The sequence below is a fragment of the Gymnodraco acuticeps genome, unplaced genomic scaffold (assembly GCF_902827175.1).
Source record: "Gymnodraco acuticeps unplaced genomic scaffold, fGymAcu1.1, whole genome shotgun sequence".
NCBI lineage: Eukaryota > Metazoa > Chordata > Actinopteri > Perciformes > Bathydraconidae > Gymnodraco > Gymnodraco acuticeps.
The window spans coordinates 104,421-129,182 of record NW_022990595.1 but is presented as its reverse complement, the minus strand read 5'-3'; the positions used below and the strand labels follow the sequence as shown (position 1 = coordinate 129,182).

Genomic DNA, 24,762 nt, shown 5'->3' with positions numbered 1-24,762 from the left:
AAGGAGATATTAATAGGAAAGAGTGAAAGGTTAGGTCATAACCCTTGATAAAAGGTTTCGCTGATATGTCAGTGGTTAGAGCTGGCAGCCCATATTCAGCCACCGCTGCCTCGTAAACCAGTTTGAATCCTGAACCAGCCTGAACATTTCTGGCATGTCCTCCCCTCTGTCCTCCCCCTTTCAACTCTAACATCTCCAATAACGGCCCTTTGGACCGAAAAAAACTAAAAAGTATGAACAGAAAAAACAAAATGGATCAATCTAAAATAACATAAAATATTTAAGCAACAGTACAGGTTGAACATCTGAAATGGATAATTAAGAATATAGTTTTTGAACTTTATATTTCGTAAGTCATTTGATTTGAAGTTTTGGAGGCATTTTCAATACTTTGTTTGAAACTGCATGGATTGATTTGTATATGTGTCTTATGTTTCAAACAGAGATCAAATTGTATTTATGTAGCTCAAAATCACAAGTTTTACATTTGTATTTTATTTGTATTTGATTTAGTCTGTACAGATCAACAAAACATGAATGATAGTTTAAAAACATAATAAAATGACATCATAGACCACAATAATAATGTGATAGTGTATACAAATTAAGGATCCAGGGGGATGTCAAAATCTTCCTGCATGGTTTTCATGAACTGCAACACTAACAGTTTATTTAAAATTAGTGATGTTACGTATTGCGCCGAGGCTTCGGAGCGTGTGTCGAGTAATCCCCGAAGCTTTTTGTGAAGCTTGTATCGAGGCTTGTATCGTTTTGGGCCAGTGACGTCATCGATGACAAACGAAGCCTCGCTGCCTGTCGATACCACGTGACTGCTTCAGGAAGCGATTCTGATCGGTTGAACCGTTGAACCACAACGCTCATAATACCCATGGATGTATAATAAGAACGATATTACCCCTCCTGTACCCGGGCCCGCTGGTGACACGATGGAATTAAAAGAGCTCAAAACCTCACCTATATAGAGGTCGGAACATGTCATAAGTATAAATAGATACAAGCATAAATAAATGTAGTAAAAAAAACATGAATGAATAAATACAGGAATACATATGTTACAGTATTTTCAGGGAGATTCAGTGTGTGTGCTGTGGCTCAGCTGGAAAGCAGTTGACTCACGACCGCAGGGTCCCTGGTTCAATGACTCGTCAATACGTCTTTTTTGTTGTTTATAAAAGCTACAGCTAAATGAGATAATGTAGTTAATAAATGTATTCTTTGATATGGTTTAGCCTTTCTCAGGCTACAACATGGTTACGTTTATGAATATTAGTAAGGAATACAAATCCCTCTTTGCAATGTTTACCAGCCTCCTTAGGCTTTTCAATCACAATCATTCAACTGGAATAAAAACAATATTGTTAACATGAAAATATGATTTAATGTTCGTTGTTTAGAGGTATTCTAAGGCTTTACTCATTGGGAACTCGGTATGAGATAGAGCACACTGTTGAGATGTCCAATCTGCCTGTTTTACACACTTTGACCAGCAGGGGGGTTTGTGTTCAAATGAAGCCCATGATGAAGCCTCATGAGATGAACCCTTTTGCGAACCAATTGGCTGGAAAGCTTCAAAGCTTCATAAGGCTTCATCTCGCCATCACTATTTAAAATCCAAAGTATCAAGCAATGAAGCAAATATATACACATTTTAAACATGTGAAAACGCCCTTCACCTCTCTCTCAATCAGCCTCATGTCTTGAGTTCAGAGTGTGCAGCCAATTAAGCAGATGCGTGTCTGATTGGACGCAGGTGTGCTGCTCTGATGAGGATAATGATCGGCTAGAGTTTAAAAAGCTCCACCGCTCACACTGAACCATAGGCCTACTGTGAGTCTGTCAGGAAGACAGAGAGCAGCCGATCAGTTTCACTTATGGAGGCCTTTCATTTTCAGGTTATCCTCCTTGTAGGACTCTGTGTTAGCTCCTCTTTTGCTTTCCTGCCCACACAAGATGCTTTGTTTCAGAGCCTTGCGAACACAGGCAGGTCAGAACTCGGGCAGCAGCAGAAGTCTCCGGCTGAGGAACCGCAGCAGGTGAATACCATCAGAGTGACCTGTCATCCAGACTCTTTGGAGATTGTTATCAAAGCCGACATGTTTGCGGTTGGAGCTCCTGTTGATGGGTGACGAGATACGCCTTGGAGTAGAGACCAACAACCAGTACTGCAGAGCTACAGCGTCTTCAGCAGATGAGTACAGTATCAGTGTTGGACTTGTGGAGTGCGGCACAAGACACTGGGTAACTTTTTCATTTAAAATATGATTCATTATAGCTTCTAGTTTTAAAACACGTCTACTCTCCACAGGTAACTGAGGACTCTCTGATCTACACAAACCTGCTCATATACTCTCCTGAGGCCTCTCCATATGGTGTTGTTTCGAATGGAGGAGGCTGTAATTCCAATTGAATGTCATTACGAAAGGTCTTTGTCTCTTTTTGTTTTTAAAGCTCACATTGTAAAAATCTTTGAATGATGTCTGTCTTTTTTTAAAATGCATGTTTTCTGTTTCTTAGGAAGTACAGTTTGTCCAGTTCTTCACTCATGCCTACCTGGATCCCCTTCATGTCGACCCAGGCTGCAGTGGAAATGTTGCAGTTTAACTTGAGAATCATGACAAGTGGGTTTTTGATAATTATCTCATGTTATGAGTTGTCATGTCTCTATTTGCACTTAGTACTTTTTTTCTGTCCGTGTGCAGGTGACTGGCAGTACAAAAGAGGCTCTAATGTGTTTCATCTCGGTGAGCCCATCGGCATCGAGGCCTCGGTCAGAATTGGGCATCACATTGGGCTCCGAGTGTTTGTGAGCAGCTGCGTGGCTACACTGAGCCCTGACATGCACTCCAGCCCCAGGCATGCCTTCATTGAAAATGGGTAAGGCTGCAAATTGCTAAATGGCAAAAAGTAAAGTATTTTTCTGACCCTAGAGGGAGCTGTTTAATTTGTAAGCAGTGGTGCCGCCAGGGATTTTGGGCACCATGAAAAGATATCGCATTGGGCCCCACCACCAGGCACAGGCCACGCCAACCAAGCACAATTGCTGTAAGCACACCTCCAGAACCCAACCGACTCATTTGTGCTTTAAATAACTACCTGTACAGGCTTGCATCTCTTGTAGTCCAATACTAACCGTACAATATTTACTGACACTGAGCGGTGAAAATATAACACTGTGCAGACTGCAAATTCTACTACAACATTCTGCTGCACTATTTCATATAACACTATAGATATATTGTCAGGCATGTTAGTCATCTTTTATGGTGTACATGCCTTTTTTTAATAAAATTTTTGAATGGAATATTCATAAATCTAAATAAATATAACTTAAATATACATGACCTCTTAAATTAAAATAAAGTGAACATTAACACCAATATTATCATTTATAAAATGCTATAACAAAAAAAATAACATAAGCAGCAGATTTGTTTTATTAAATATTAGGGCTGGGACTCGATTAAAAAAATTAATCTAATTAATTAGAGGCTTTGTAATTAATTAATTGAAATTAATCGCATTTTTAATCACATATAAATATTTGACCTGAGAACAGTGAGAAGCAATTTTTTTCACATGGATTTTAGTATACCATTAGGCGCATTCACACCGCAGTACTTTTCCCACAAAGGTTCATGAGAATTTAGTTCATGAGAACTCTTTGAACCTGGGGGTGGATTAGGCAAATGAAGCCGCCGACGTCACTTCTTCTTCTTCTGCTTTGGGTTTACTGGCAGGCCGCAAACGGCGTATACTGCCGCCCAAAGTCCCCGGCCGGAAGTCCCCGGAGTTGGGGCCTGTAAATCGCCAGAACGCCGACACCTCCTCATCTCCACCGCTCCCATGTTTTATTTTGTGTTGCCATAAATTAGTCTCTCTGCGTTTCTGCGCTGGGCTAATGCTAATGCTAATGCGAGGATAATAAAATGGCGGCTTCACAAAACTTTTTGGGAGTTTTACGGGGCGTGGTTTGCAATCCGCCCAGCCAATCAGACATATAGCTCTTTTCTCACAAGAGAGCCGCACGAAAGTCCCTGCTCTCTAGCAGCTCTCTGCTCTCTAGCAGGGACTCTCGTGGGGGTAAAAAGGTTCTCATGAACTAATTTAGTACCAAACTCTTTTGGTGTGAACGCGATAAAAGAGGCTAACGTCCACGCTAGCTGCTATATGTTTTGCATTGAGGTGATACTTGAGGCTTGATGTGCTGCGGTGATATGCAAATTCCTTTTTGCATAATTTGCACACAACCGTGCTCTTATCGACGCTTCCATCCGTCCGTTTTTTAAAACAAACATTTCCCACTGTTTGTTCACTGTGGTTTGTTGTTGTCTGAAGTCATGAACGTTAGTTGGTGCTCCAGTATAATCGGTACGCCTGAAACTCATCCAGTGAGAAACGTTCCGCGGTGCAAAAATAAGTGCGATTAAAATGCGTTAATTTTTTTAACGCGTTAATTTTTGTGTAATTAATCTTAATTAACGCGTTAAAGTCCCGGCCCTATTAAATATACATACCAACAGCATCCCTCCTCACATGCTCTCACTCTCTGCTGCTAGAAAGTGCGATGCCGCACAGCGTTTGGAGGCAGGACCAAACCATTACATGTAAATTGGCGGGTGTTCAGAGGCTTTGGATAATTAACTTTTGGAAGAAAATAAGTTAAATTAATCATAAGTTTAGTGAGTACATTATCAATATGACGTTATATTAATGTTAATTATTGATGAAAGGTTACTTAAACATTTTTTCTGAATGTTCTAAAAATGTTTGGGGCACCTGTCAGTCACGGGCCCTTAGAATCGTCCTAACTTTCCCCCCTTACGGCGCCCCTGTGTGTAAGGCTCTTCAAGTGGTTTAATTCAGACACGAGCAATGCTGACTCGAGTGACAGGTTAATAAAAGCTCAGTCCTTTAGTGTTGTCTTCAAGTTAGCCATTAGTTAAGGCTAGCTGCAGTTTGCTTTTAATCTTTGGTATTCTAGTTCTTCCTTTCACTATTTCACTATTGGCAAAGGCACAGGTCAGATTTGTGCAGTTCTGACTCTAAAGAACTACTTCCAGAACTTGCCTATAGAGGCGAAGTCCCGCCCATCTACTTCTGACCCATGGGACCTTATTTCGGAAAAATTATGTATTGAAGTCAATGGAGAGAGAAAGGTTATCTTTCAACCCCGTTTGAATTGTGCAATGAATTACACATATGATGTTTGTTAATCTTAGAAAATCATTTCCATGTCAAAAAAATCACAGTTTGTCGTAAAACTCTTAAAATATAAGACTATGAAAAATACGCAACTAGAAGACTATGTGATTTTCACCTCTTTTAATACTTTTCGCCTCATTCTGAAAGGAAGAAGTGAAATGTGCCAACGTGACGGCCGTCTTGGACCGTGACGCGAGAGGTAGTTCATTGAGCGGTTTCACACAAAAAGTGTTGTCACATTTTTACGACACACTTTTATTTTTTGACTTGCAAAATTATCTTTTAAATTGACAAACGTCATATGTGGAATTCGTGGCACAATTCAAACGGGATCGAAAGATCATCTTTCTCTCTCCATTGACTTCAATACATACTTTTTTAGAAATAAGGTCCCATGGAGGTCCCCCGGAAAGTAAGGGACTTCGCCTCATTATATGTTTAGAAATGTTAGTGGTGGAGTTGCATTGTGGGTAATGTAGACTCTGGTTATAGTAGTCCATGAGTGCTAATTTAGTGTTGCTCTTTTTGTTTTTCCTCATCATAGGTGCTTTGTTGACTCTCAGCTTCCAGGCTCAAGGTCTCAATTCTTAGCCAGGACACAGGATGACAAGCTCCACATGTCCATTGATGCCTTCAGATTTTATAATGAGGACAGAGGGGAGGTGAGGCTCTATTAAATTGCCTCAAACATGATTGTGTGTGCATGTTTCCCAACACCTGCTTTTCTCATAGCTCTACATCACATGTCGCCTGAATGCTGTTCCAATAAATAGCACAGATGCACCAAACAAGGCGTGCACTTTTGTGAATGGAAGGTAAGTGAGATCCAGTCTAAAATATGTCAAATTACACACAAAAAACAAAGTATTGGTGCTGAATGTTTTTTTATTTATCAGATGGCAGTCCGCTGATGGTAATGACTACTTATGTGGGCAATGCAAAAGACCAATTGGAGTTGCGCAAACTCCCAGTAAACCCAGCAGCCCGAGCAAGTTTAGGCCTCGAGGGTTTGTGAAGCCAGAAGAACGTGAACCCCTCTAGAGGAGCGGACTGAAGACCAGTACAGGTGGGGAGCTTGTAGAAACTTGTATGATGAATATTGTCTGCAGCTGTCGTCATAATGATCAATTGTGACACATGTTTTGGCATAGGTTTTAGACGTGATGATGGCTGGGTAACTGAATTAACATGCATTGTGCTGGTTTGTGTTAGTGTGGGACCATCAGGCCAGAGTGGGTCCGATGATGGTCTTGCCAGCCAAGCAGAAAAGCCGGCCCATACCTGCAGAGGAGCCTTCTTCCATTCTTGATAAAATTAGCAGATCTACAATGTTTGGCAGCAAGTGGAGGAGTGGAATAAACAGAGTTGGTAAGTCAATGCCGGTATTGAATTATTCTTTGTTCATTTGAAGCCTTTAACAATCTCTAAATTGAGATTAAAATGGCCCATAATGAAATCTTAATGTTGAATTGTTTTTCTGTCAAAGATCAGAGGAAAGGGCTGATTCATCATCGACCCAAAACCAGGTGGATGTTGTGAAAAGTCTTAACTCTTTTTTTAAATGGCACTCTGCAATGCACCTTTTACATTAACACATTTCTTCTACGACTACAGATGAAGATGCTGAGGAAGTTCCTGAACGTCTAGAAAAAACCTCTCCTGAGGCCCACCTGCAGTCGAAGGCAGCGGTGCTGAACAGTACCAACACAGCGGCGCTCGATGAAGTCCTCCCAACTGCTGCGGTTAATGTGGCTGTGCCCCCACTGTCCAACACCACTGCAACAGAATCTGACCTTTCTGAAACAATGGACCCAAAGAGATAATAAATTATTCAAACTTTAATTTGTTTGCTTTTTAATGTGTCAATACACAAGGAAAACAGATGACCTGCTCACAGCTAAAAACAATTAAATGCAAACAATTGTTTCCTAATGAGGAAAAGTATTCCATAGAACAGTAAACATTTAAGGGGGACCCAAAATTGCAATTTGTCTTCCATGTTTTTTATTGTGCTTGTCTGCTGCTAAAAATGGTACTACAAGATGGCTTTTCTTTTCTGGGGTGTCATTTAATATAATATCCTGGTCCCAGGAGTTCAAAACTTTTAATCCAAATCTGATTAGATTTGGATTTTGGGTAGTTCAAAACCAAAAAATAGGATTAGGATCACTTTATCAGATCAGGAAATCCAATCCAAGCTTTAATCTAGATCAAATCTTCAAAATGGGTAGTTCAAACCGACAACACAGGATTGGGATCAGTTAGATAAAAAAAAACTTGATTATCAGATATATTATTAGAAGTCAAGCATTCACAGAGCAGTCAGTGTCGACCTGTTGCTGCTGGTGACTCTGAATATGTATTTGAAGCTGGACTACAAGACTGTGGCTCCAAAGTGACTGGAAGTTGTTGATGATTAATAGGAGATGCTGGATATATAACTGTGGTTGCTTAAGTGGTAGTTTTGATTTGTGTTTCCAGAAGTGTCCCTGATTTTAGTTATTTTGTATTCTCTATAGACATCTAAGGACTCTGTGATCTACTCAAACAAGCTGATAATCTTACTAGTCGCCGGGCAACCTGGCATCAAAAGAATGACCCGTGCTGTTGTTCCTGTTTCCTGTCACTATAAGAGGTGAGATGTTTTTATTGTGTTGTGCAGAGAATCTTTTTTGTGACTTCTTCTTCTCGGCTGACTTTGTTACCTTTCCGGGACAGGAGGACAAAGTTTGATGGCAGTCACTCTCAGCAGCCGCCCCTCTCTCTTCCTGCTGTGTATTCAACAGGTGCTTTCTCTCTAAAGCTGATGAGTAAAGTAAAGTATGTGAGACCTATTCATTGTTTCATTGAAGGTTTTTTTGAAGTGTGCATGTAGTATGTGGTGGATGAAGTAGTCACACACTTTACCTCAAGGACCAGTGTGTAGGATATAGTGGCATCTAGCAGTGCAGTTGCAGATTTGAACGGAAAACCCCTCACCTCTCAATTTCCAGGCATGTTGGAGAACTGGAGTTGTTTTTAAATATATAATTTATGTATCTTTTTAAAGGAATATCGCCCACTAAAGACAATGTGTACATTAATTCCTTACGTTGAATTCTCAAATGATACATAAACAGTGTAGTATTTCGCAGGGCAATTATTATTATTAATTTATTTTTAATAAGGTTTTAGTACACTACTACTAATGGGTCTTTGATTTTCCTGCACTAGTTTTGTAAGACATTGTAATTGGATGTTTTGCTTTTGTTAAATGCGGGTCATTGTTTAATACAAAATGAACTTTTATATGTGAAGTATTCCTTATTTATAAGTTGGAGCATTTTCTCAACCACTAAAGAAACACTCAATCACAGTTTCAAAACTCATTACAGAATCACCTAATTCAAAGTTACATAGTTAAATATATATGGTGTGCATGTAGTATGTGGTGGATGAAGTAGTCACACACTTTACCTCAAGGACCAGTGTATGGGATATAGTGGCATCTAATAATAGATTTAATTTGTTAGCGCTTTTACAGGTGCTCAAAGACGCTTTACATATATAGTGAAGATAAAATAAAATAAAGGAACAACAAATAAATATAAAGTTAAAGTCAAATAATACAGCAGTCTAGCAGTGAAGTTGCAGATTTGAACGGAAAACCCCTCCCCTCTCAATTTCCAGGCATGTTGGAGAACTGGAGATTTTTTTAAATATATAATTTATGTACCTTTTTAAAGGAATATCACCCACTAAAGAGTCAGACAATGTGTACATTCATTCTCAAATAATACATAAGCAGTGTAGTATTTCGCAGGGCAATTTTTCTTTATTTTTTTTAGTACACTACTTGAAAAATGGGTCTTTGATTTTCCTGCTCAAGTTTTTTAAGACATTGTAAATGGATGTTTTGCTTTTCTTAAATGTGACCACCATTTTAAGTTAGAAAAAAACCACCGTTCATTGTTTAATACAAAATGAACATTTATATGTGAAGTATTCCTTATGCGGGGGGTAGCAGTTCCAGCAGAGAGCCCCAAATTGTATTTTCCCTGGCCACATCAACCAGCTCTGACTGGGGGATCCCAAGGCGCTCCCAGGCCAGCGAAGAGATATAATCAGGGGTGCACATAACTTTTTTGCCCTGGTTCTCAAAGGAGCACCTGGAGATGTTGCTTGGTGCTCATCCTTAAAATGAAATAAACTGTAACTTTTGAGGGGGTCTTGACTTTATTTGCCAGACACACGGCACAGAACACACATGCAGAGGTGAACACAAGACAACATTAGCACGACCAGTAATCCTACAAGCTGTCATCACTACCCTCCTGACTGTTCTCCTCACTGTCTTCCTCTCAGACATGGTAGCTGATGATGTAGGCCTACTACTTTCTCTCTGGTTGAGTCTGCGATTAGCTGCTTGCATCCACAAATCAACAGCTGGTTTTGGGTCGAAAGTCTCTGTTGTCATCTTAGACAAGTGGATGTAATCAAATAAGTATGTGAACATAACCAATAACCTACCATAGCCAATAACAAATTAATGTAACTTATTTTATTATTGTTGTTCATATCTTATTTTACCTTAACATTTATTTATTTATGCATTTTTTTTGTTATCTCTCCAGTTTTAAAGGATATTTTTGGTTACTGTCCTATAGTAGCCTATACATTGGAATGATTTCAAACCTGTTTATCCCAATAATTATAAAGGAGTGCCTTGGAAATATGTGTTTGCATAAATTGTGACCAAACCGTTTGAGACCCACTGAGATATAACTTAGACTAAAGTGAACTATCTAAACCAGGGGTGCCCAACCTTTTTTTAACCGAGAGCTACTTTTAAAGTTGCCAGTCTTCCGAGATCTACCAGTCCAAATAGAGAGATGTAGTTACTGACAGCCTACTACCAGGTGAATACACACTTCTACTTTTATAAAACTGACCTTTGTACGATGAATACTTCATAAAATACTGCAGATCCTTTATCTTACCTCTTTCTAATCTACACACATACAAGTATTTAACTGAAGCTACACAACAGTGTTGTTGATACAGAGTTGGAGTTTATTCACACGTCACATACTACAGTGGGTAATGTTTTCAAGAAACATTGAACAGTGCTGCCACTGTGCCACATATGACACAGGGAAAAAAGAAAAGACTCTGAACCCTTTCTTTGTCCTTATATAAAAATAGTGTTGCTACAAAAGTATAAATGAGGCTTACTAATAAGACAACTCAGATCTGAAGCTACACAGGAATCTGCTGCCAAAGTGCAATAAAAAAGACAAAATTAATAGAATCGAACCCTTTTTTTATTGCATTTTAGTGGAGTATAAAAATAAATGCCTTTAAAATAGGATGCAAGCAACACTAGTTTCTTAACCTGAATTGATAATAGACTATAATCAATTTAAACAGAACAGATCTTAATGTTTGCATTCTTATACCATTTTGTACAATAATTGTAATGAATAAGTTCAAACAAACAAAAACTTACAGCTGATTAATAACGGTATCTAACTTGAGTTTGTATTATATCAAAAACCTGTTGAAATGCTACTGTTATTTTTACTGTCCCCCAAAAGCGTGTCGGCAGCCTCCAGGAAAGCTTCTTTCACAACTTCGCCGTCTTTGAAAGACTTCATGTGTTTCGCAAGAACGTGCCTGACTCGATAAGATGCTCTGGTAGCAGCCTTGCTCTTGTTGTTGAGCCTGGTGGAAATGGACTGCTGTGCATTTAGCTGTCCTTTCAGGCCCCTCCCCTTTTGGGAGCGTAGGGCAGAATTAGGAGGGAATTCCGTCTCGTAGCGTTTGTGCACTGTTTTGAAATGCCGCTCCTAAATTACCCTTCTTCGATAAATCCACGCTCGCATTGCAGATGAGACAGATGGACTTTGAATTGGAATAGATACACAAATAATCATCCTCCCGCTCGGAGTGAAAATTATATATTTTGGGCTGTTTTGCTTCTGCCATAATTGCGGTCTTGTGTGTGTGCGGACTGTCACTCCTGTTGACACGGACAACGTCAGCGAAATAGTGCCCACTGCCCACCAGCCACGCCCCGACACATGGGGTCACGCCGGCCAATCACAAAGCTTTGATGCGTTCAAGTGCATTATTCTGGCACGGGAAGATTATGTTATAGGACATTAACGATAAAACAGAATGTTGTTGTTCAATTTTTAGACACATCTCGCGATCGACTGGGAATCTGGTTGATCGCGATCGACTGGTTGGGCACCCCTGATCTAAAAACTCAGAGTCCTTACCTCACTGAGCTAGTTATCAGCCTCTCTATCTTACTGGTGAGAGCTCTCCTCCACATTATTGTAGAAACATCTTCTTCTTATATCCGTTAGAGCAGCTAGCACCAGATTCTAATAACAACTGCGCCGGAACCGGTGCACCCTCCCTCTCTCCCTCGCTCACTCGCACTTTGGCTGTGAGCTGCGGGCGCCAGATAAGCCAACATCCCCCATTTTCATCACTTACAGCGCCCATCGTGCAGGGCAAATGAAACGTGTAACCGGGGTGAAAAGGGTGTTACATTTACTTAATTATGAATATTGTTACATCAAGGCCGAAAATTAGGATGAGCACCAATGGTCAAAAATATTTGTTCCCCTCCCAGAACTGCCAGCGCAGCGCCTCCACAGATCTGGCGCCCTAGGCGAACATCTATAATGCCAGTGCTACGGGCCGGCCCTGAGTTCATATGCAACTCGCAAATATCTTTCTCTCTCTCCTCTCTTCTCTCTTCTCTCTCCTGTTTTCTCTTCTCCCTTCTCTCTCTCCCTCTCTCCTCTCTCTCTCAATGTTGGTACGCAAATGCGCCTTTTTTCAAATGACCCGGTGCTCTTTTTTTGGCGGAGGTGCGCATGCGCACCTGCGCACCAGTTATGTGCAGCCCTGGATATAATCCCTCCACCTGGTCCTAGGTCTACCCCTTGGTCTCTTCCCAGCTGGACGTGCCTGGAACACCTCCCTAGGGAGGCGCCCAGGTGGCATCCTAACTAGGTGCCCGAACCACCTCAACTGGCTCCTTTCGACGCGAAGGAGGAGCGGTTCAACTCCGAGTCCCTCCCGGATGACCGAACTTCTCACCTTATCCCTAAGGGAGACACCAGCCACCCTGCGGAGAAAACCCATCTCGGCCGCTTGTATCCGCGATCTCTTTCTTTCGGTCATGACCCATCCTTCATGACCATAGGTGAGGGTAGGAACGAAAATGGCCCGGTAGACAGAGAGCTTTGCCTTCTGGCTCAGCTCCCTTTTCGTCACAACGGTGCGGTAAAGCGACTGCAGTACCGCTCCCGCTAGTCCGATTCTCCGGCCCATCTCACACTCCATTGTTCCCTCACTCGAGAACAAGACCCCGAGATACTTGAACTCCTTCACTTGGGGTAAGAACTCATTCCCTACTTGGAGTGGACAGTCCATCGGTTTCCTGCTGAGAACCATGGCCTCAGATTTGGAGGTGCTGATCCTCATCCCAGCCTCTTCACACTCGTTTGCGAACCGATCCAGTGAGTGCTGAAGGTCACAGACCGATGAAGCCATTAGAACCACATCATCTGCAAAAAGCAGTGGTGCAATCCTTAGTCCACCGAACAGCAGACCCCCTCCCCCATGACTACGCCTCGAAATCCGATCCATGTATATTACAAACAGGATTGGTGACAAAGCGCAGCCCTGGCGGAGGCCAACCCTCACCGGAAATGGGTACGACTTACTGCCGAGGACCCGGACACAGCTCTCGCTTTGGGAGTACAGAGATTGGATTGCCCTGAGTAGAGACCCCACACTCCCGCAGGACCTCCCACAGTAACTCACTGGGAACTCGGTCACACGCCTTCTCCAAGTCTACAAAACACATGTAGACCGGATAAGCGTACTCCCAGGCCCCCTCCAGGATCCTTGCAAGAGTAAAAAGCTGGTCCGTCGTTCCACGACCAGGACGGAATCCGCATTGTTCCTCCACAATCTGAGGTTCGACAATCGGCATGACCGTCCTTTCGAGTACCTTAGAGTAAACTTTCCCGGGGAGGCTGAGTAGTGTGATGCCTCTGTAATTGGCACACACCCTCTGATCCCCCTTTTTGAAAAGGGGAACCACCACCCCGGTCTGCCACTCCTTCGGTACTGTAACTCATTACAGAATCACCTAATTCAAAGTTACATGGTTAAATATAATTGATTATACATTTAAATGTAAGTTAAGTCAGGCCATTTTTTGGGGGAAACAATATATAACTGAGTATAAACAGAAACACAGAAATGTGTTGACTTCAATTACGGTGAGTGACGCTTGTGTTTAATTGTAGAGGACTGGACAGGAGAGACGCTCACCAGTGTCTTCTACACCGGAGACCTCCTGCACCTCGAGGCCTCTTACAGCGGTCCTGATGCGGGACAACAGATGCCTGTTTATCGACAGCTGTGTCGCCGCTCTGTCTCCTGACCTGAAATCAGCCCCCAGATCCTACTTTATCGAAAACCATGGGTAAGAGAAGCTCAGAATACAGTATGATCCTGATAATTGGCTCTTAAATTGCATTCAAATTTGTTTCGTCAGGTGCTTCAATGATGCCAAAGAGGACGGATCAAATGCACTTTTCAATCCCAGAACAAGATCTTCTTCTCTTCAGCTGCAGCTCGATGCCTTCCTGTTCCCCCACGACACAAGGAACTCAGTGAGCCACTTCTATAACCTGAATGACTTTGTCATGTTTGGAAATGCTTCGAAGTTGTATAATGACATTTCTTTGGTCTCTCTTATATTAGGTTTTTATCACTTGCCAGCTGAAAGCGACCTCTGAAACGCGGAAGAGCAGCCCCGTCAACAAGGCCTGCAATTATATAAATTCAAGTTGCTTTTATTACTTATTTTGTGAATTGTTGCTCCTTACTGTAATATTGCAAAAGGTTTGTCAGTGTATCATTTACAAAGGCTCATCGGGTTAACAATTATTTATAAGCTAAAAGTGGTTCAAGTTTTTGCTCTTAATATTTCTTGCTGCTGAAGTAATCAAGTTACTTAATTAAGGAAACATATTTGTAATGAGGTCTAACGTTTACTGTAAATATAAGGATACATACTTTCTAAAATGAATTTTCCATGCTGTCTCTGTACAGCCAGATCAATGTAACAGTGATGCTTACCTCAGCATTTTGACTGAAACAGTACACATGTGTGAGGAATGTGCTAAATGTAAGCTTTAAGAATATTTTAGAATGTTGACGTTGCCCATGGAGTATATGTATACAAATAAATGGCTATTATTTCAACATTGGATTTGGGTGTAAATGTCCTCAACTCAAAGCTAAAGGAAAACAATTATTAATTCTGTATACTAATCATCAGATGGATAAATGTCGATGGCAGTGATGATGTGTGTCGATGTTGCCACGATACATGCTCCAGCAACTCTCCCACCGGTCAAACATACCTCGGAAGTCTGATCCCTGAAGGTAAACTGTAAATCCTACAGTTTTATAACTTTCATAATCTGTGATCTGTCTGTGAAAACTGTCCCAACTAAATATTATTTGACTCTCACTTTCATTTGTTTTCATGTTTCAGATTTGGTGGCACGTGAAACTGTTACTCTCGGCCCTTTGATGGTTTTGCCTTACAAGTAGGCGAAGCATAACAATCCAGACAATAAAGGATTCAACATTTGTCTATCAATCTCACCCTCCCTGACCAAACTTCAGCGTAATACTTATAGCTTAATACTAGCAACACGATTATTTTAATGATTGTTTAGTAAGGAATGTTTATACAACATAAACATTAAAGAAACAAGGATTTTTAGTATTTACTGTTGATACCTAACATGGCTCTAAACAAAGCCACACAACTGGTCTGATGAAACATCCCCGTAAATAAAAACAGATTACACTGTATGAACATTACATGTTGATGTCAGCTGTCAGGATACACATATCTGTGTTTGAAAGAGGAAAATAAAACGTGAATTTCTCTTACCTTCAAAAAGCTGAATGAAAATAAGAATGCATGCTAAGCTCGTCTTCATGGCCTTTTCAGTTATGAACTCACTAATAAATACTAAAGCTGACTCACATTGTACTCCTCCTCTTTCCTTCAGTCTTTGTGAGGTTTTGTGGACAGCCTCACTTTATTTATTGTTCTTCACCTCTGAGTAGGAAGGGGAAATCAAAGCAAGAGCAGCCGTTATTATCATAAATAATAATAAATATATATTTTTAAAGCTTGGGTTGTGTTTTGAGCGCACCAAAATAAGTGCTATTCACATACAAGACAATACAATGTGTCCAAATACAAAGGAGATATTAATAGGAAAGAGTGAAAGAGGTTAGGTCAATAACCCTTGATAAGAATGGGTTTGCCCGATATGTCAGTGGTTAGAGCTGGCAGCCCATATTCAGCCACCGCTGCCTCGTAAACTAGTTTGAATCCTGAACCAGCTGAACATTTCCTGCATGTCCTCCCGTCTGTCTCCCCCTTTCAACTCTAACATCTCCAATAACGGCCCTTTGGACCGAAAAAAACTAAAAAGTATGAACAGAAAAAACTAAATGGATCAATCTAAAATAACATAAAATATTTAAGCAACAGTACAGGTTGAACATCTGAAATGGATAATTAAGAATATAGTTTTGAACTTTATATTTCGTAAGTCATTTGATTTTAAGTATTTGGAGGCCTTTTCAATACTTTGTTTGAACTGCATGGATTGATTTGTATATGTGTCTTATGTCTCAAACACAGATCAAATTGTATTTATGTAGCTCAAAATCACAAGTTTTACATTTGTATTTTATTTGATTTGATTTAGTCTGTACAGATCAACAAAACATGAATGATAGTTTAAAAACATAATAAAATGACATCATAGACCACAATAATAATGTGATGTGTACAAATTAAGGATCCAGGGGGATGTCAACATCTTCCTGCATGGTTTTCATGAACTGCAACACTAACAGTTTATTTAAAATCCAAAGTAACAAGCAATGAAGCAAATATATGCACATTTAAACATGTGAAAACGCCCTTCACCTCTCTCTCAATCAGCCTCATGTCTTGAGTTCAGAGTGTGCAGCCAATTAAGCAGATGCGTGTCTGATTGGACGCAGGTGTGCTGCTCTGATGAGGATAATGATCGGCTAGAGTTTAAAAAGCTCCACCGCTCACACTGAACCATAGGCCTACTGTGAGTCAGTCAGGAAGACAGAGAGCAGCCGATCAGTTTCCTGTTATCAGTTTCACTTATGGAGGCCTTTCATTTTCAGGTTATCCTCCTTGTAGGACTCTGTGTTAGCTCCTCTTTTGCTTTCCTGCCCACACAAGATGCTTTGTTTCAGAGCCTTGCGAACACAGGCAGGTCAGAACTCGGGCAGCAGCAGCAGAAGTCTCCGGCTGAGGAACCGCAGCAGGTGAATACCATCAGAGTGACCTGTCATCCAGACTCTTTGGAGATTGTTATCAAAGCCGACATGTTTGCGGTTGGAGCTCCTGTTGATGGTGACGAGATACGCCTTGGAGTAGAGACCAACAACCAGTACTGCAGAGCTACAGCGTCTTCAGCAGATGAGTACAGTATCAGTGTTGGACTTGTGGAGTGCGGCACCAGACACTGGGTAACTTTTTTCATTTCAAATATGATTCATTATAGCTTCTAGTTTTAAACACGTCTACTCTCCACAGGTAACTGAGGACTCTCTGATCTACACAAACCTGCTCATATACTCTCCTGAGGCCTCTCCATATGGTGTTGTTCGAATGGAGGAGGCTGTAATTCCAATTGAATGTCATTACGAAAGGTCTTTGTCTCTTTTTGTTTTTAAAGCTCACATTGTACAAATCTTTGAATGATGTCTGTATTTTTTTTAAATGCATGTTTTCTGTTTCTTAGGAAGTACAGTTTGTCCAGTTCTTCACTCATGCCTACCTGGATCCCCTTCATGTCGACCCAGGCTGCAGTGGAAATGTTGCAGTTTAACTTGAGAATCATGACAAGTGGGTTTTGATAATTATCTCATGTTATGAGTTGTCATGTCTCTATTTGCACTTAGTACTTTTTTCTGTCCGAGTGTAGGTGACTGGCAGTACAAAAGAGGCTCTAATGTGTTTCATCTCGGTGAGCCCATCAGCATCGAGGCCTCGGTCAGAATTGGGCATCACATTGGGCTCCGAGTGTTTGTGAGCAGCTGCGTGGCTACACTGAGCCCTGACATGCACTCCAGCCCCAGGCATGCCTTCATTGAAAATGGGTAAGGCTGCAAATTGCTAAATGGCAAAAAGTAAAGTATTTTTCTGACCCTAGAGGGAGCTGTTTAATTTGTAAGCAGTGGTGCCGCCAGGGATTTTGGGCACCATGAAAAGATATCGCATTGGGCCCCACCACCAGGCACAGGCCACGCCAACCAAGCACAATTGCTGTAAGCACACCTCCAGAACCCAACCGACTCATTTGTGCTTTAAATAACTACCTGTACAGGCTTGCATCTCTTGTAGTCCAATACTAACCGTACAATATTTACTGACACTGAGCGGTGAAAATATAACACTGTGCAGACTGCAAATTCTACTGCAACATTCTGCTGCACTATTTCATATAACACTAACATGCCTGACAATATATCTCAATAGTCATCTTTTATGGTGTACATGCCTTTTTTTAATAACATCTTTGAATGGAATATTCATAAATATAACTTAAATATACATGACCTCTTAAATTAAAATAAAGTGAACAGTAACACCAATATTATCATTTATAAAATGCTATAACAAAAAAAATAACATGAGCAGCAGATTTGTTTTATTAAATATACATACCAACAGCATCCCTCCTCACATGCTCTCACTCTCTGCTGCTAGAAAGTGCGATGCCGCACAGCGTTTGGAGGCAGGACCAAACCATTACATGTAAATTGGCGGGTGTTCAGAGGCTTTGGATAATTAACTTTTGGAAGAAAATAAGTTAAATTAATCGTAAGTTTAGTGAGTACATTATCAATATGACGTTATGTTAATTATTGATGAAAGGTTACTTAAACATTTTTTCTGAATGTTCTAAAAATGTTTGGGGCACCTGTCAGTCACGGGCCCTTAGAATCGTCCTAACTTTCCCCCCTTACGGCGCCCCTGTGTGTAAGGCTCTTCAAGTGGTTTAATTCAGACACGAGCAATGCTGACTCGAGTGACAGGTTAATAAAAGATCAGTCCTTTAGTGTTGTCTTCAAGTTAGCCATTAGTTAAGGCTAGCTGCAGTTTGCTTTTAATCTTTGGTATTCTAGTTCTTCCTTTTACTATTTCACTATTGGCAAAGGCACAGGTCAGATTTGTGCAGTTCTGACTCTAAAGAACTACTTCCAGAACTTGCCTATAGAGGCGAAGTCCTGCCCATCTACTTCTGACCCATGGGACCTTATTTCGGAAAAATTATGTATTGAAGTCAATGGAGAGAGAAAGATTATCTTTCAACCCCGTTTGAATTGTGCAATGAATTACACATATGATGTTTGTTAATCTTAGAAAATCATTTCCATGTCAAAAAAATCACAGTTTGTCGTAAAACTCTTAAAATATAAGACTATGAAAAATACGCAACTAGAAGACTATGTGATTTTCACCTCTTTTAATACTTTTCGCCTCATTCTGAAAGGAAGAAGTGAAATGTGCCAACGTGACGGCCGTCTTGGTCTGTGACGCGAGAGGTAGTTCATTGAGCGGTTTCACACAAAAAGTGTTGCGTCACATTTTTACGACACACTTTTATTTTTTGACTTGCAAAATTATCTTTTAAATTGACAAACGTCATATGTGGAATTCGTGGCACAATTCAAACGGGATCGAAAGATCATCTTTCTCTCTCCATTGACTTCAATACATACTTTTTTAGAAATAAGGTCCCATGGAGGTCCCCCGGAAAGGAAGGGACTTCGCCTCTCTATATGACTAGAAATGTTAGTGGTGGAGTTGCATTGTGGGTAATGTAGACTCTGGTTATAGTAGTCCATGAGTGCTAATTTAGTGTTGCTCTTTTTGTTTTTCCTCATCATAGGTGCTTTGTTGACTCTCAGCTTCCAGGCTCAAGGTCTCAATTCTTAGCCAGGACACAGGATGACAAGCTCCACATGTCCATTGATGCCTTCAGATTTTATAATGAGGACAGAGGGGAGGTGAGGCTTTATTAAATTGCCTCAAACATGATTGTGTGTGCATGTTTCCCAACACCTGCTTTTCTCATAGCTCTACATCACATGTCGCCTGAATGCTGTTCCAATAAATAGCACAGATGCACCAAACAAGGCGTGCACTTTTGTGAATGGAAGGTAAGTGAGATCCAGTCTAAAATATGTCAAATTACACACAAAAAACAAAGTATTGGTGCTGAATGTTTTTTTATTAATCAGATGGCAGTCCGCTGATGGTAATGACTACTTATGTGGGCAATGCAAAAGACCAATTGGAGTTGCGCAAACTCCCAGTAAACCCAGCAGCCCGAGCAAGTTTAGGCCTCGAGGGTTTGTGAAGCCAGAAGAACGTGAACCCCTCTGGAGGAGCGGACTGAAGACCAGTACAGGTGGGGAGCTTGTAGAAACTTGTATGATGAATATTGTCTGCAGCTGTCGTCATAATGATCAATTGTGACACATGTTTTGGCATAGGTTTTAGACGTGATGATGGCCGGGTAACTGAATTAACATGCATTGTGCTGGTTTGTGTTAGTGTGGGACCATCAGGCCAGAGTGGGTCCGATGATGGTCTTGCCAGCCAAGCAGAAAAGCCGGCCCATACCTGCAGAGGAGCCTTCTTCCATTCTTGATAAAATTAGCAGATCTACAATGTATGGCAGCAAGTGGAGGAGTGGAATAAACAGAGTTGGTAAGTCAATGCCGGTATTGAATTATTCTTTGTTCATTTGAAGCCTTTAACAATCTCTAAATTGAGATTAAAATGGCCCATAATGAAATCTTAATGTTGAATTGTTTTTCTGTCAAAGATCAGAGGAAAGGGCTGATTCATCATCGACCCAAAACCAGGTGGATGTTGTGAAAAGTCTTAACTCTTTTTTTAAATGGCACTCTGCAATGCACCTTTTACATTAACACATTTCTTCTACGACTACAGATGAAGATGCTGAGGAAGTTCCTGAACGTCTAGAAAAAACCTCTCCTGAGGCCCACCTGCAGTCGAAGGCAGCGGTGCTGAACAGTACCAACACAGCGGCGCTCGATGAAGTCCTCCCAACTGCTGCGGTTAATGTGGCTGTGCCCCCACTGTCCAACACCACTGCAACAGAATCTGACCTTTCTGAAACAATGGACCCAAAGAGATAATAAATTATTCAAACTTTAATTTGTTTGCTTTTTAATGTGTCAATACACAAGGAACACTGATGACCTGCTCACAGCTAAAAACAATTAAATGCAAACAATTGTTTCCTAATGAGGAAAAGTATTCCATATTACATTACCATATAACGGTAAACATTTAGGAGTGGACTCAAAATTGTAATTTGTCTTTTCTTGGGCTTGTCTGCTGCTAGAAACGGTACTACACAATGGCATTTTCTGGGGTGTCATTTGCTTTAGTTGTAACGGCTGTATAAAGGTGATGTATTGGAGGTCAGCCAGTTTATATTTGAACTTCAGTTGCTGCAACAAAGCCTTTGTACATGAGTAGCTTCTTTAAAAGGGGAGTTACCATGGGGTCCTGGCAATATAATGACCTGCACATTAAGATATAAACATGGTCTCATAACTGTGTCCATTGGGTTTTCTGACTGGAGACTGCATTATAATAGAGTACCCAGACTATAGGGTAGTCAATATGTTTTAGAGGTACAATTTGATGGTTTACAAAGCCTTGAGTTGTTACTTTAGCTTAGCAAATCTATTCACTCCTGTTTTTGGGGACTGATTAAAAAAAGTGACAATATTAATGTTTAGACAAGTATAGTTACAGATGCCATTATTTCAAGGCATCTGGGGGAAAAAACTGAAGCAAGACTTATTGGCTCAATGCTATTCATGACATCACACATTTGTTTTTAGACTAAAAGGCCGTGTGGAAGATGAAACTTCCTGGGCTGTTTTTTGGTCCCTGCAACAAAGTGCCTGTTGGGACCATAGACTGTATATATAAATGGACGTAGGGTCCGTGACGTCACCCAGATTCTGCTGAGTTGCCGTGAAGCCCTTAGTAGGCGGAGTCGGCCACTAACGGCTCGACAGTGAGGTCAGAGTTCAACTCCCGCCTTCTCCAGCCTGCTCCAAATAAGGGCAAAGAGGCGGAGCCGAGGCGGGACCTCCTGCCACCGAGCTGGAAGTGCCAGAGCTAGCTGAAGCTACCAAGCTAAGCTAACATGCTCCCCATCTGCACGCTGCCGTCGCATTTTACGTTTCTAAGGTAAGCGGACATGAAACTATTCAGCAAAACTATAAATAATAATCTAAGTTATCGAGTTTTAACATAATACTTCAGAATCTTAAAACCCCTTAACAATGGGTATGCAATTGTGCTAAATTTAACACTGGAATCAAGCAAATATTAATATGTTTGCATGACATTAGTTATTTATATTTTGATATCACTTAACTATACGTTTAATACATTTAAGTCAAGCTAAGGTACATGTGATGGAAGCTAGTTAGCGCTCTTACCTGTGAGGCCTCCTCCAAACAGCATAATAACCAGACTGTATCATTAAAACTAAGTACCAGTTATAGATCCTTGACTTTAGACAAACAATTCAAAAGACAAAATGTATTTAAAGGCCATTCTTTATTTGAAGGTGCCTCTTAACCTGAGATATTAGTTATACAGTAATAGTATTGACAATCTAAAAAAACTGAGCAACTCAACAGTCAACTTTATGTTTCTTATTGTCTAAAGCATTTATTATTTTCATTTTCCCAATCTCATATTCAGTGCGGACGGATTGAGACAGCCTGGTGTCCAGAGAGCAGCAGAGACTTCAGGGAGACACCTCCGTGTGATGGACGTCCTGTCTGTTGGTTTGGAGAGGACTGAGGGTCTTCCCTCTGCGAGGAGGACTGAGGGTCTTTCCTCTGTGAGGAGGACCAGGCCTGATGGAGGAGCCCATGCTGGGCAAAGCTGATACCAACTGCACAGGCCTAGTCGGTCACTTTATTTGACTAAATGTGTTTACTTATACATTTAATAGGTTTACACTGTAAAGGAATATTTTAGTCTGATGCTTTGCTGACCTGAGAAACTTCACGAGTGACTACTCTTTCTCTGTGTGGGGGAGGGGTACTGCCCGCTCAGACAGAGTTTATTTGTCTGTTCATCTGTAATCGATTAGGGGAAAAGGCGGGCTGTTTGGACCCCTCCTTTAAAGGATATATAGAGATGTTTCTGTCTTGTGTGTTTAGAGTTAATTTTGGCAGCTTGCATTGAACAGTGCGAGTTGCTTTGTTAATCCTCCGGCCGTTTGTCTCTCAATAAATATCAGTGTATTGACAGGCGAATCCAGTTTCCCTCATTTGATGATTGGCTCAACATTGCTAAAAAGAAGTTTTCACTTCACAATTGGCGTCGCGAACAGTTACCAACAGATCGTCGAGCTGGTGAGTGTAATTTCAAATCTATATTTTGACATTGCCTCGCCAGACTCTGTGATTGACGGTATACAAATTACCTGTGGAACAGATAGATGCAATATTTTTGGTCTCCTCTGTGTGTGTGCACGGCAAATATTCTGGGAGACCTTAAAGAGGGCATCAGTAATGTGGAACTTCTGTTTAAAAGCAATGTAAAGATTTGTACTGAAACGAATCGCCGAATTCTGGAGATTTCAACGGTTTAACTAGTTAAATCAACTCGCCTCGAAATATCCCTGTTGCTGCTGCAAGGAGGGGTGTGGGTAATTCCCCCTCCCCCCCTGTGGGGAGCAGCACACGAGGAGAAACAAAGCACAGTGTCGTATTCTTCTTAAATCGCACCATTATGAGTTTTGGAACTAAACAGAACTATTATTAACGGGAAATGTGATACGAAATATTACGTCACGCTGTGTTTCATAATCTGAGGTAGTGTTGTCACGATACCAACATTTTGGTTTCGATACCGATACCAAGTCAAGAATTGCGATTCCGATTATTTTTCGATACTTTTCTAAAAAAAAGGGAATAAATGTCTTAAAAAGTCTTAAATGTAATTAGTGTGCTTTATTTCACACCAGAACCATAACACAAACTTTTAAACAATGAGAACAATAAACAAAATAAATGACAATAATTCGTATTAAATAAAATTAAGCATAATCTCAAACAACTTTTTTGTTTTATAAAATATAATTTTTTTTATATTTTATTAACATGTACAGTAATATAAATAATTATTGACAAAATGTATATTGCAGATGTTAGCCACATTGGTAAGTTAGCTAAAAGATAGCCATATTAGACAGTTATCATTGCCATTAATTGCCTCGTCAAACTACGAAAACGTTCGTTTGTCACAAAATAAATTACACTTGTTTGACTTAGATTTGAGGGCATGGGCTTGAGCATGATGTAATTATGTTATCTATCACATTCGCTAACCTGTCTGTCTTTAAATTCTTTAAACAGCTCTGGATTCCGGTCGGCGGGTGCTTAGCGAAGTTTGATGTGTTGGCTCCCTTGGTTTGCAGGGATCTAAAACATGTCTCACAGACAGGCCTCGTGGTGTCCGTAGGCTTGCCCTCACTGTCAGAGATATAGCTAAAATATTTCCAAATTTAGCTTCTGGCGTCTTTTCTGTCAACAAGCCGAGGCGCAGTGGCAGCTGCACTCCCACTTGCAGCCATGCTTCTCCTTTTCTCACATGCTCTGGCAGCTAGCGCGTGGCCGCGTGCACGAGAGAGGGGAGGCACTTAGAACGTGCTTGAGAGGGGCGGGACTGCAGGCACGGCTGCTGTGCAGGGAGTGGAAGCAGAGCGCTGAACACACACGGCTCTTATTAAAACGGCGCTTTCTCACCGGAGTACTTTTCCCCGTCATTCTTAAAGTACCGATACTAATGAAACGGAGGAATCGTACCGTTTTTAACGGCAGGGTATCGCGGTACCTTTCAAGTATCGGTACACCGTGCAACACTAAGAGGGGTTGTTGAATTTGGCTGTTGTTAAAATAAAGGGTACTGAATTAATTAAAAGTCTCTGCTCTCCGGATCGGGGAGGGCAGAGCACCACTAAATTAGCATAGTGGTTGTTGATTGAGAATAATGTGGTTATTACTCTTCAGCAGATTCCGTTCTTAGCACTTGTACAAGTATATATGAGTAAGAAGGCACTCATATTAAACAGATATTTCCCTACCCCCGCTGAAGTTTCCCTAATTCGGATTAAAATTAAACTGGATGAGTTTAGCTGTCACCTGATATTTGTTGCGGGTTCATGTTTGTTTGTATAGTTGTTTCATGTTTGTTTGTCTACCCGCCGTCTTGTGCATGCTTTGTAACAACTAATAATGAATCAGTCCACAGCCAAGGTAAAATGAACTAAACTTTAGTTATCTCACCAAAAGTAAATTACTTGA

General features: G+C 40.9%; 3 pseudogenes; all 3 read left to right on the top strand.

Moving 5' to 3' along the window:
• The first annotated feature begins 2,403 nt into the window (after window positions 1-2,403).
• LOC117554435 lies at window positions 2,404-7,065 on the top strand (annotated as a pseudogene).
• Window positions 7,066-7,154: 89 nt separating this feature from the next.
• LOC117554447 lies at window positions 7,155-14,859 on the top strand (annotated as a pseudogene).
• A 1,563-nt stretch (window positions 14,860-16,422) lies between these two features.
• Window positions 16,423-20,572, top strand: LOC117554428 (annotated as a pseudogene).
• Window positions 20,573-24,762: the final 4,190 nt, after the last annotated feature.